At 40.1% G+C, this 12,625-nt stretch overlaps 1 protein-coding gene across 3 annotated transcripts in view; it reads right to left on the bottom strand.

The window, feature by feature from the left end:
- The window catches only part of hivep2a (HIVEP zinc finger 2a), a 124,967-nt gene that overhangs the window by 68,526 nt on the left and 43,816 nt on the right, over positions 1-12,625 (bottom strand). The window lies entirely within an intron of this gene.

The following is a 12,625-nucleotide window of genomic DNA, read 5'->3' as shown; positions in this document are numbered from 1 at the left end:
GGACAACAACGACAGAGATGGAGGATGGGCGGGGTTAGGCAAACAGAGTGAAAGAAAGAGCTGCACATTTATAATTAAAGGATGAAAGAGTGAAAAGAGAGAGAGCACGAGAAAGGAGGAGAGGAAGAGCTGAAGAAGGAGAACAGGAGAAGGTGAAAGAGGTTGCTGCACAAACATGGAGGAGACAGGTGGCAAAGGGAGGGCCAGACAGAGGAAGCAAGAGAGAATACTGAGGGGAGACAGGAGGATGGTGTAAAGACAGAGGGGGCAGTGGGGGAGAAAGAAAAAGAGGGAGAAAGAGAAGAAAGAGGAGGGGACAGGCAGAGGAAAATAGAGATGTGTAAACAAGAAAGAAACAAGGGTGTAGAGGAAAGAAAAGAAGGGAGACGAGAGAAAGAATGAGACATGGTAAGAGGGGTAGTGGGGAGCAGGAAGTAGCGAACAGAAAGAGGAGGAAGGAGTGAGTAACAAAGGGGAAGAGAGGAGAGAAAGAAACCTCTCAGACAGGAAAGTTCCTTCTATTCATCTGATTTGTCGTCTCGGTGCCACATGGTTTCAAATATGGCTGAGAACGGAAACACACGCGCGCGCACGCATACACACACCACATATACTATTTACACACAAACAAGAGCGGAAAAGACCAAAAGAAATCCAAACACATACCAACAACGTAATAGATGGAAAACAACAAAACACATACACTGAGAGAAAAGTGTACAGTCATATGTGTCACGCACACACACACACACACACACACACACACACACACACACACACACACACTGTGTTTGGAGATCAGATTTTTCCAAGTCGTCCTCTTGCTCCAGTCTGCCACGAGCGAGGCAGGGAAAAAATTACGACGACGTTTTTTCTGTTTCATGTCTGTCAAAACACACGTGCAAACACACACCGCACACACATGGCGAGGCTGACTCGTGTGTTTCCATCCGTGTGCATGCATCGAGCTTCTCCGCAGAGAAAAACGAAGTCAACCAGCTGCGCCGGGTCGAGTCTCTTTTATTGGACAATTCCTAACAAGATGATCACACTTAATCTACAACGCAGCCTCTCTGCGTGTTTTAGCCATAATCCTGTTAGGCTGAGTCCAGTGAATGATTCCATGAGAGCCTAACATGAAACCGATCAGCTCCACTTATTGATTGTAAAACCATGCCTACTGCTACACCTGATGGGGAAATTCATTATGCTTCCAGACTCACAAAAATGCCAGAAAATAATATTTAAACCAGCTGCATCACTTCTAGAAATAATCATTTTGTGATTTTTTTCCTCTGTCGACCTCTGACCCCCAAAAATATTATTACTACTGGTTAATCTGCATTTAATGATCTTGCCTGATCAGTCGTATTCTGTTTAATTTCTCAAATCATAGCAATTGATAACATACATTTTATCCTCAATAAATGACAAACTAACATTCAAATAAGTGTCAATTAGTTTATCATTAATCAGCTATAAATGGGTTAAAAATAGATCAAGTTAAGCAGATTTTAAGCACCTTATCATATAAACACAGATGTATAAACAGGATGAAGGAGGGGTGATATAAATTCCGTAGTCTTAATCAGGTTAACCTCATTAGTATGACCATAAACACACTTACGGGAGGCAAATGAAGCTGATGCAAGTTGTGTGACACTAGAGGCTTTAAAGGGAAAGCCCATGAATTATTGCTCTAGAGTCAGCAAGTAAAATATAGTTCAAGTAGCACGCAAGATTTAATTTTTAAGTGATACAAAAACACAATGAAGCAAGCAAGGATTTGAAATGCGTTTGCCATATTTCTCAGATTTTTACAAAGATATGTATTTCTGAGACCTTACAAACCCAACAAATGTTCTTCAACAAACAAAGAGCCTCTTTTCTTAAGTGTGAAAGGTGGTCAGTGGGCATAGCGTTTAACACACATTAGCCATACAGAGGAGAACATTGGATTTGTGAGGGGTTGCGTTTAGTTGTGGACTGACACCCAACTGGTTTCATGAACTTGATCGGAATGGCCATTGGATCAAAACAGTGATGCCAGTGCAGAAATGCCTTGCACACTCCCTGTTCTCTAACAGCCAGCAGGGGGCGAGTTATTAGAAAAGCAAGTCAAAATAGTTTCACTCTACTTCTCACTCAATATACGAACTCGGTAAACACCTTCCTGGGGTGTTTATGGCCTTGGTTGCTAGTTTTAAGTGTTGTTTTATATAACCCGATGGTCATTTTGTACATTTTGGTCCCATTCAGCTTAAAACTGATGATAAACTGGGTATGCTTACCACTCTGTCATCTGTGGTGTAATCTGTCTCTCAGTCAGAACCTCTTGTCTTGTTTCAAAACTAAGAGGTCAGTGGTTGAATTGCTCCACTAAGGGATCAAAAAAGTACTTCACATACCAGCGAGTGATGTTAATTATCTTTCTTGGATAGAGTCCATGGATGCGCTGGTTCACATTTGAGGCAGCGGGATGTGGAAATCATAATACAAACATTGTGTGTGTGTGTGTTTACATTGTAATTAAGGATTATGTCACCCCGCACAACACTGTGACTCATTTCCTATTCATCAACTAACTTACAATGTGAAATTCTTCAGAAAACAATCATATTTTTAAAGGGACGGTCCAAAATGATTCAATTTAAAAAACAGAACCTTGACTTGTTCTAAGGAAAGCCCGAAATACACGTTTCTTTAAAAATGTAATTAGTCATAGCCTTTAATAAGAACTCACGGAGAGAAATGCCAACACCAAAGCTGCTTTGGGACGGATGTCTATTTCAAGGTCATCTCAATAAGAGTTACCTAGAAAGAAGCTCTTCCCTCACTACTGGTAGGTTTTTCCAGGAATAAAAGGAGTGTGAACTAAAAACAATGCAGTTTAAGGTGAACAAACTTCTCTTTTTCGGTCATCCAAATACATTTTTTGTATTCCACAAACGAGATCATACTCAAATTGTTTCAATATTTTACTTACAGTACTGCTTGTTGAGTGTGGAAAGAATGAGGAAAGACTGAGAAAGGAAAAAATTCAGGAGAGAGCGCGAGAGAGGGGATGACATGAAACAAGGTCACAAGTTGGATTTAAATCCACAACATCTGGAATACATGACTGGAGGGTGGGAAACTACCACCAGCCACCAGCCAAACTCTGGCAACTTGTGCCTGTGTCTGGTAGGCTTGGCTTCTGAACCAGCCAGTTTTGGCAGGTAACCAACTCTCATCTGGAGTTTGATTCTGCTCTAAGTAGCACATTCAGCTGCCAAAATGAGGAAAGAAGCAAGTGAATTTTGGAATCTTTTAACCACCCTAGGCTGGCAGATAAAGATCTTCAACTTTCTTCCCATCATTCCCGATAGTCTGCTCAGTATGCTGCCCAATAAAACCAAGTTGATGTAAAAAACAATCCTTAAAGCCATGTGACTTTGTGAAAGCAAGAGATTAAATCCAGCTAATCACATCCTTCTCATTCAGCTTCTTTTCCTACCTTCCTTCCAAACTGGAAGATGGAAAGATCAAGGTGGAGAGGGCAAGGAGAAAAAAAGAGATGTGGAATATTCCTTTGTTGATTTTCCACTGAGCGCAGAATGGGAAGTTATAGGCCTGTGGGCTAGGAACAGTTTGGATTCTATTCTCATCTCTTCCCCATTCTCTTTATTCCTCTTCTCTGATATTATTCTAGTCTTTCCAGACGTGTCCTACTTTTATTATATTAATGTGACAAAACACCCATAAAAAACACCCACTAATCAATCCATCTCCCACAAATAAGGAATCTGAAACAGCCTGGCAGCAATAAGAAATTCATTAAGTTTGCTTCAAAACAAGTGTCCAATCAGCTGGCTAAATGCCTTCTACATATCATTCAGTTTTTCGTATAATAATTAGAAGCTGTTAAAAACAACAATGAAAAGTTAGAATTTTTGTTTTTCCAGCCTATCAACCAATTAGCTCTTGGCCTCTCGTGTCTGCTGAAGCTGTCCCGTCTGACTATTTCACCAGATATTTTTATTTTCTGTTTTGTTTTTTTAAATTGTGCGAGTCGGACACAGCTTCTCTCACTCGGTCAGAGCAGTAATTAGCAGTAACATAAGATTATCTTAAAGTTGCTACATTGTTGGTAGTTGTATCCACTTTTCATATCAATGACACCACAAGTGATTTTGAAGTTAGATTTTTGGCACCAAGCAAACCAAACCACTGAACAGATAACCAGGCCTCTGGTTTAATTTTCCCCATTAGCGACGTTATGGGACTTGAAGCGCTCTCAGTTAAATCATCGGTTCATTTTGCTGACTTTGGAATTCCAGGTGGATAAATGTGGAAACAATCATGTTATGCATACACGTGATGCTAAAAGTGGTAGATACGCATTGGTATTCTACTTAGACTGATCCAATAACATTGATGATATTTTTTTTTATATTAAATTGGAAATAATATTTTATTTTATAGAGATTTTTTTCAGTTTTTTCTATTCTGCTCCTATAGGGGCAGCACAGTGTCTTGGTAGTTAGCCTTACTGCAACTAGTCCTTGGTTTGAATTTGAGCCAGAGCCCTTCTGTGTTGAGTTTGCATGTGTCTCCTGGCAACTACTGTCACTGTGCCCTTGACCCGGGCATGAGCTTACAGGTGCAGACGCTGCATGATAGCTGCCCACTGCTCCCAACCTTTAGGATAGGTTAAATGCAATAAATCTCCTTACAGTGATCCCTTAAGCGATCACTGTAAGGAGATTTATTCCATAAACTTAAATATTCACATTCAATTTGATCTTTTAGAAGGTGTTACATGTCTATCATAGCTTGTATTAACCTAGAGAACACATGTATTTCATGTACACTCAGACAAGGAGCCACTAATAAGACAAATACCTACTTGCCCAGCCAAAAACAGTCTAATCCTTCCAATTTAAACCGACTGAGCAGAAAACCAAAGCCAAACAATTTTTTTGTTTCCAATTCCCACCAGATTAAGAACATGAAGTTTTGACCATCAAATTTTCCAATCAAGTATCCACAAATTCTGTACGAGCCACTTTGAACCTGAATACTGATGTACTGTATGGAGCTGTATTTTAGGATTTTATGGTGGTCCTGCAGTACACAGAGAAGTATAGAGAGAAGCAAAATGCCCACTTTTTATTCCACTCTTAAGCTGCTCATTATAAAGGCAGACACTGCACACACACACACACACACACTGATACACACATACAGTAACCTCCAATCTGACAAAAACACATAAACACACATATGCAACATGCAGCTCTGCTCCTTGAGATTTAACGCACACACACAGGCGCACGCACACACACACACACACACACACACACAGGCGCACGCACACACACACACACACACACACACACAGGCGCACGCACACACACACACACACTCAGACCACAGAGGAATTTCCTAGTTTCATATAAAACTGATAATGGGATGTGTCCCAGCGGGAGTGGAAAATCAGAGGTGACTTACGAGCCTCCACATTCCAGCCGCACACACATACACAGCTCTTTTCCTTCATCACACACTCACACACAAACACACTTACTTTAACACCTTGGAAGAAAAGCAGAAAGAAAGAGGGAGAGGTAGAGAGGGGAAGTTTGGCAGGGAGAAAACAGTTAAGTTTCCACGTCCTCGCTGGGCCTCTTTATCGTTTTTCTTTCGTTTTGACAGAGAAGGAAGGGGAGGCAGAAACATAAGGCCATTCCTTGGAAGTCAGGAGGGCCTTTTCGAACATGTTGCTGTAATGTGCAGCACAGTTAGTGTAAAGAGGTGACAATGCAAAGTCCTGAAGAGATGCAATCTAGACATGGGAAAGAAAAGGAAACGACAAAGGAAAGAGGGGGACAAAGCAAAAAATAAATGGAATGTAGATGAGGGAGAAATAAGAGAAGGAAGATCCAAAAGGAGAGAAAGATAAGGAAAGAACATGAGTTCAAAGGAGAGATAAAGTAAGAAGAAAGGAGCAGGGGGAGGTGACAGGAACAGAGAGAAAACAAAAGGAGTATGGAGGAGTTGAGAACATTGAAACGATAAGTTAGGCAACAGAAAACATTTGATGACAAAGCATCTCCATCATCAACCATTAGCTTTCCTTCTTTCAGTTATCATTTCTTCACTTAAGTGGACTTTTAACCCCCATCCTTCATTTCTCTGCCCTCTGCTCCACATCACTCTTTTCATCATGTTTCCGCTTCACTCCATCAACACCTTCTCCCACCTGCGTCTTATCCTCTGTCAGATCTTCTTTAATACTACTTCATCTTCTCTTTCATCTCTCCTTTCCCCCATTAATCAATCACTCTTTCCATCATCTGCTAACTCTTCATCACCTTTTGTTTTTTACCTCTGTTACACACTCCTCCACCTCATTCATTCCTCCATTCTGCTTCTATTCTTCCCTCATCTCTCTTTCAATGTTTCCATCTCTCCCTCCATCAAGCTGGAATCCCTCAGTAATTATTTTCCTTCTTTTGTCACTCCATCAACATCCCTCCACCCCTCCCAGCCTCCATGTATTATTTCTGTTTCATCTGTCCTTCGCTCTAACCCTTTTTCCTCCCTCCATCTGTGCAACCATCTTTCCTGTCATCCCTCCATCATGACGCTCTGTTCGCCAGGCGACCAGAGGCTATGATATGCTGCCACTACCTGCTGCGGGTGCGTGTGTGTGTGTGTGTGTGTGTGTGTGTGTGTGTGTGTGTGTGTGTGTGGTCCTGGCAGTGTTTGGAGCACAGAAGGTATAAGGGGCTTATACCTGCAGAGAGAGAGCAAGAGAGAGAGAGATGACTGTAGAGTGAGGTGTAAAACTGGACGTCAAGGTGATACAGCCACCTGTCCTACTATGTGTGTGTGTGAGAGAGTGAGTATTAAGGATAATAGAAGGAAACATGAGTTTTGCAGTTGATTTGGGGTTGAAGGGGAAAGCACAGTTACAGGTCAGAGCAATGTGCTAACCTAGGGCCCCAATATTTATTAAAAGGCAGAATATTAAATGTAGTAACTTTATTGTACTCTTAATCAATCATGTGAAGCATTAACCATCAGATTTAGTAGCAAAGTTCATTATTATTTACCTCTGAAAGGCTTAATGCTTTTTGTCTTTATAGTCATTTAACTTATTTTGATAGTAAGTTTTCCTGAAATATAAATTATATATCTAACTTCACTGTACATATGAAGCTGAGATTATTCAAGCAAACCAATGACTGGCAAAGTAGGTCAGACCTTAATTTGGTCTTATTGGCTGGAAATGCAGTTCCTTTAAACAAAACATTTAGTTACTCTGTTACATTTAGTTACTCTCAATGTTACTCTGAAAGAAAAATAAGATGTCAACTTTTCTTTTCTTGGGTTTTGAAATAAAAATATAATAAAAAATAAATGAATTTAAAAAATGCCACAAAGAGATGCTTTTTAACCACCTGAGCTCTCGTTTGGGATAAATTTGTAATTTCTCCAAGCTTAGTTGGACCTGATAATAATATATAAAAATGAAGGTACCTCTTCTAACATTTCATTGCATATGTTACATAAAAAAAAGTATGTTCTCGTGACGACAGTGGGTTTATTTCATGACATAACGCCACAAAGTTAATGCGGCTTAACAAAGTATAAAACACTGTTGAGCAGAATGGATTACAAAGTGCTATATGAAGACTCAGGGTCTCAGGAGGATAAAACCAGGCACTGAGGGCCGACTATGAAACTTAACACAATGACATAGTGACTTAGCAGTCATGCCCTACATCAAGATGTCAAACTTGTCTTATATCTTGAGCCACATAAATGATATATTTTTGTTAATTCATAGAAAATGTTCTTTTTCTCCTGTGGACTGACAAAAAAAACCCAAAACAGACAATTTTGTAGTAGAGAACAGCAAAACTGTAAATTTTCTGTCATTTAATTTTTTTTATCTATTACTTAATTACTTTGGTTTAGTTAGATTTACTTTGACCATGTTAGATTTACTTAATTCAATAGTGGACATTGGTTGCACACAGATGTTTTGCTTTGGCAGAAACTTAACTATGTTAAATCAACACAACTTATTCATTACAACTTATTATATTAAATAAACCTGTGCATTTTGTGTTGATAAAACATGATTGAAACATGTTTAGATGAAGTAAGTTGAGCCCTTGGAATATTTTAATCCTTCACAATTTTGTCATTTTATTCCAACACTATTCAATAACCTTTAGCTCAATACTACTTGGTTACTTAAATACTACATGTTGTCTTTATATTAACATATTGTTCAACAAAGGAATGGATTTACAACAACTTCCTTCCTTTATCTGGGTTGCAGGGGCATAACCCCAAAGTGATAGGTTAAGAGGCAGGGTACACCCCAGACAGCTCACCTGTGTATCACATAGAGACAAACAACCATTTCCACCAATTAACCTAACTCTAATAACTGCATGGCTGTTTTCACTGTGGGAGAGAACACAGTGCAAACTAACCAGCTTGTGGATTTGAACCCAGGAGCTTCTTGCTGTGGGGCAACAGCACTAACGACCACGCCACCAATCCAGGATTAACAAGGTTTATCAAGGCTTGATGCAGAATTTTTACGTTTTTGTCCTTGACAGGTTCAACCACAAAAAATGGCGACAGCATACACGTGGTGTGTGTGTGTGTAGTTGTCTGCCTCTTACAACTCCAGTGATTTCCCTGCAGTTTGAAATCTCGTGTGATCTTGTGAATTTCAACTAACCACTCTTACTTAGATTGTATCATGTCATCTCAATGAGATCAAATTAAGTTGTTGAATTTCATACATATACTACATGATTTAATTACGTTCAACATAGAAACATGAAATTATTTTGTTCAAATTACAAGTTAGACTTTTGTAAATGTAACAACCACCCATTTTCCTTTTTTTCGGTATTCCGAAAAAAAGTAGAGGTGGCTGCTCAACTTGAATGAGATGGATGCCTTCCTCAAACCATGATCCAAAGTGCGCGAGCCAAAATCACAAGCAGTGTCGCAGGATTTAACATTGCTATATTATTGACTTACTTCACTGAACATGATATGAAAAATTTAATATACCCTCTCTGCATATCATGTAGTTTCTACACTATATAGTTACACTTAACTTTAAAGCATGAGGCAATTGTGTTAAATACACACAAGATGCTTACATAAATCCAAGAGATGGGCAATCCCTTTTTTTCAGTGTGCAGGGCCTGGGAGTGCTCTATCAATAGGAAAGGCTGTAAATCTTATGAAAATATAGTATAAATAAAATTGAAATTTGAAATCTATTAACTTTGTTGCACTTTCCAAAGCCGTCCAGTAGGCTGGACTGCCTATGTTTAACACCCCTGCCTTATATCATCCACATCGACTGCCTGACCTTCCGTATTACTGCAAATAGAAGTATTAGTTACCAAAAAAAAGTGCTGTATGAAAAAAGACTCGAAATTAGGTATTCATCAGGAAAGTATTTACTGCGGTCACAGATCCAGTGAGTAGTACTGTAATCATCTCATAGACATCAGTATGAGTCGCCCCCGCTGGTCATTAGAAGATTGCAGCTTTACCCCCCCTTTACACACATACACACACTCACACACACACACACACACACACACTTGCCTATACGTAAAGATCTGCTACCCCAATATTTAATCAAAAGTGTTTCAGAGTTGCTCACTAGCAGTTACTCTTCAGCTTTGTGCCATAATCAACAGCTGTAATGGTCAACAGTAGGAAAAGTGAACTCAAACTGTAATAAAATGAAAATATATTTTAGTTGTTGAGTATAAACGTTGTTTCTTGACCCTGGAAATTTGATTTATTTTACATTTTTTTCAGCTATTTGCCATTTCTTTAATTACCATTTCATAAGTTACTAAGGACATCTGTGTTGCAAACTGCTGTTTCCTAACTTTGCATGCTGCCGATTCCATCACCGGCACTGTATGTGCATTCAAACTAGTCAAAGCCTAATTTCCTGTAGAGAAGAGAATCTTTTTCAGAATCTTTTTCAGAGAAGCAGCTCCGGTCCCAGACAGACTTTACCAAGCAACAGCCACACAACACGGACAAAAATAAAAGCACACAGTGTGATATTCGCTCTGTGGACAAGCTGTTTCTGCGGGATGATTTTCATACCGTACGCAAATGAGTAGAAGCCTACCTGGAAGGAGAGCAAAAACATTCAGAAATTTTAAACACTGCACTGTTCTCTGGGCAAATGTCAGCTCCAATATGAATTTGTGTTTTTAGTGGGAAATGAGTTTAAACAAATATGACTTTCCTCACTAACAGGCATTCATCATCAGTAATACGATGACTAAAAGTTTATAACCCCAGTGAGCTCTTCATGTGGGGAACAATGTGGTTAAAGTGAATAAACCGAGTTGTATAACGGCACATTTCTGGGAAGCAAGATCTTAGAAAATTATTCTCTTCAGAGTCACAACTCGCAACAAAATGCATTTAAATGAACAGTGTTATCAGTGCTGAAGAAAAGCAATCGAATGTGGCCTTCACCCACTCACCCGCCTCCAGAGCATCACACCGCTCATGCACGTAAACACACGCACACGTGCACTGCAAACACACACGTGCACATACCAGGGCAGAAGCAGCACACTTCACTGTCTGAGAATTTGTGAATGGAAAAATGGTTTAACACACTTGGCGGCAGAGCAGCAGGACTTCCTACGCTTTAGGACCGGAGGGACTGATCATCTCTTGGTCTGCCTGCCTGCTCTGTCTGTCACTCTGTCCATCAGTCAGTCCGGCTGTCTGTCAAATACATATTTGTATAGGAGCCTTATCGCTTGTGCTAAACGGCTGTCTCAGAATTTGCCTGCATTTCTGAGTGTCTGGCTGTTTTTGGCTGAGTTAGCAAGACAGTTCTTTTTCAACCTCTTCTGCCAGGCGTTCTGTCTGTGTGTCCTCGTGTACATTTGTTTACCTGTCTGTCTGTCCGTCTGTCTTTTTCAATGTGTTTACTTGTCCGTCTGACTGCCAGCTCGTCTGACTGCCTCTGTTTTCAAGTGACTTCCTATCTGTCTGCCAGTCTCCTTTCTTAGTTCCCAATCTCTGTCTGTCTGACAGCCCGTCTCATGTTTATGTCTGTCTGTCACTTCATTTGCCTTTTCAGCTACAGTATTTACTGCGCTGTCTTTCTAGAAAAAAACAAAAAAGTTAGACAAAGACAGTTAAAAGGATGCAGTTGTGTGTCTGTCACTAAATTCAGACTGTGTAGGATGTAAATGGTGTAATAGAAACCTATTTTTTAAAGCATAAAAAAAAGCATTTTCTTGTCTCTATACTTTACGTGACTCACACTTCAAAATAATCCGTATGTATCTGCAAGTCCTCGGTTCCACTGTCTTAAATAAAGCTGTTTTAGCATCTCTTCCTTTAAGCCTAAGTCTTCTGACGGGCTGTCCCTCATAAATAGAACGTGGAAATGACCATATTAGGGACCCCCCCCCCCTCTCTCTCTATGATGTCATACACAGCGAAGAACAGAAAAAAACTATTTGAAACTGAGCATTGAGAGCAGTTTGAATACTGAGCTTTTGCCTCACAGGGATTACTTGTGCACGTACTGACCTCATTATTCAAAACTTTAACTTGGGCAGCCACCCTTTTAACACACCTATACACAAATATGGAAAAGAGGCATGCTAAATTGGACTAGGCATACTTTAATATATTTTCCAAAGTACAAAAATCAGATGATGAGAAGAAAGACAGGACAACGATGTGAACCAGAGAAGAAGAAGGTCAAATAACATGTATGAAAATAAAACTCGTTCTAAGGTTATACTGTGATGCCACTTGTAGTAGCAAAAGGGAAGAAGCAAAATAATAAGTAATGAGACAGTGAACACTGTCAAGAAGTATTAGTGGAAGAAAGAGGAAAATAAAAGAAAAAGAATGGCATTAATAGAAAAGAACCAGAAGGAGAAAAAAAGCTCCAACAGGGGAGAGCAAGGTCACTGTAATCGCACCTCTTTGCTCTGACAGACAAATGGCAGTGTGTGTATACAAGTGTGTGTTTGTGCTGTGTGTACTAGAGTAACTTGTTATGCAAGGGACGTCCCAGCGGCAGCGAGGGAGACATGAAACATAAATACAAACACATGCACGCGCGCACACACACACACACACACACACACACACACAGAGTTCAGCCTGTTTTCTTGTAAATCACTGTGCTCAAGGCTCAAGAGGACAAGCACACTAGGTGTGTGTACGTGTGTGTTGTGGTGGCACCCCTCGGTTAATGGAGGGAACTGACACCGCTGTGTGAGACAGTCAGCTGTCTAGTTTATATGTGTGTGTCCATTAACAGCATCCTGGGAGGGAGAGGACGAGCGAGAGAGAGAGGGGGGGGGGGGGCAGATAGATAGATAGATATTTATGATGAACTACTTTATGTCATAGTCACCCTTCTTGCACACATATTACAACACACTGTCATTCACAGCCGCGGACGAGGACATCCCCCCTGCTTGGTTGCTACACACACAATCTCACACAAACACACACACACACACACTCATAGGAAAGCACCCACTTGACTGAAAAAGAAAGCAAGGCAAAGCAGACGAGAGAA

Source organism: Perissodus microlepis, chromosome 15, assembly GCF_051167445.1.
Source record: "Perissodus microlepis isolate ML-2025 ecotype Zambia chromosome 15, ASM5116744v1, whole genome shotgun sequence".
NCBI classification, from domain to species: domain Eukaryota; kingdom Metazoa; phylum Chordata; class Actinopteri; order Cichliformes; family Cichlidae; genus Perissodus; species Perissodus microlepis.
This window is presented reverse-complemented; position numbering and strand designations above follow the sequence as displayed.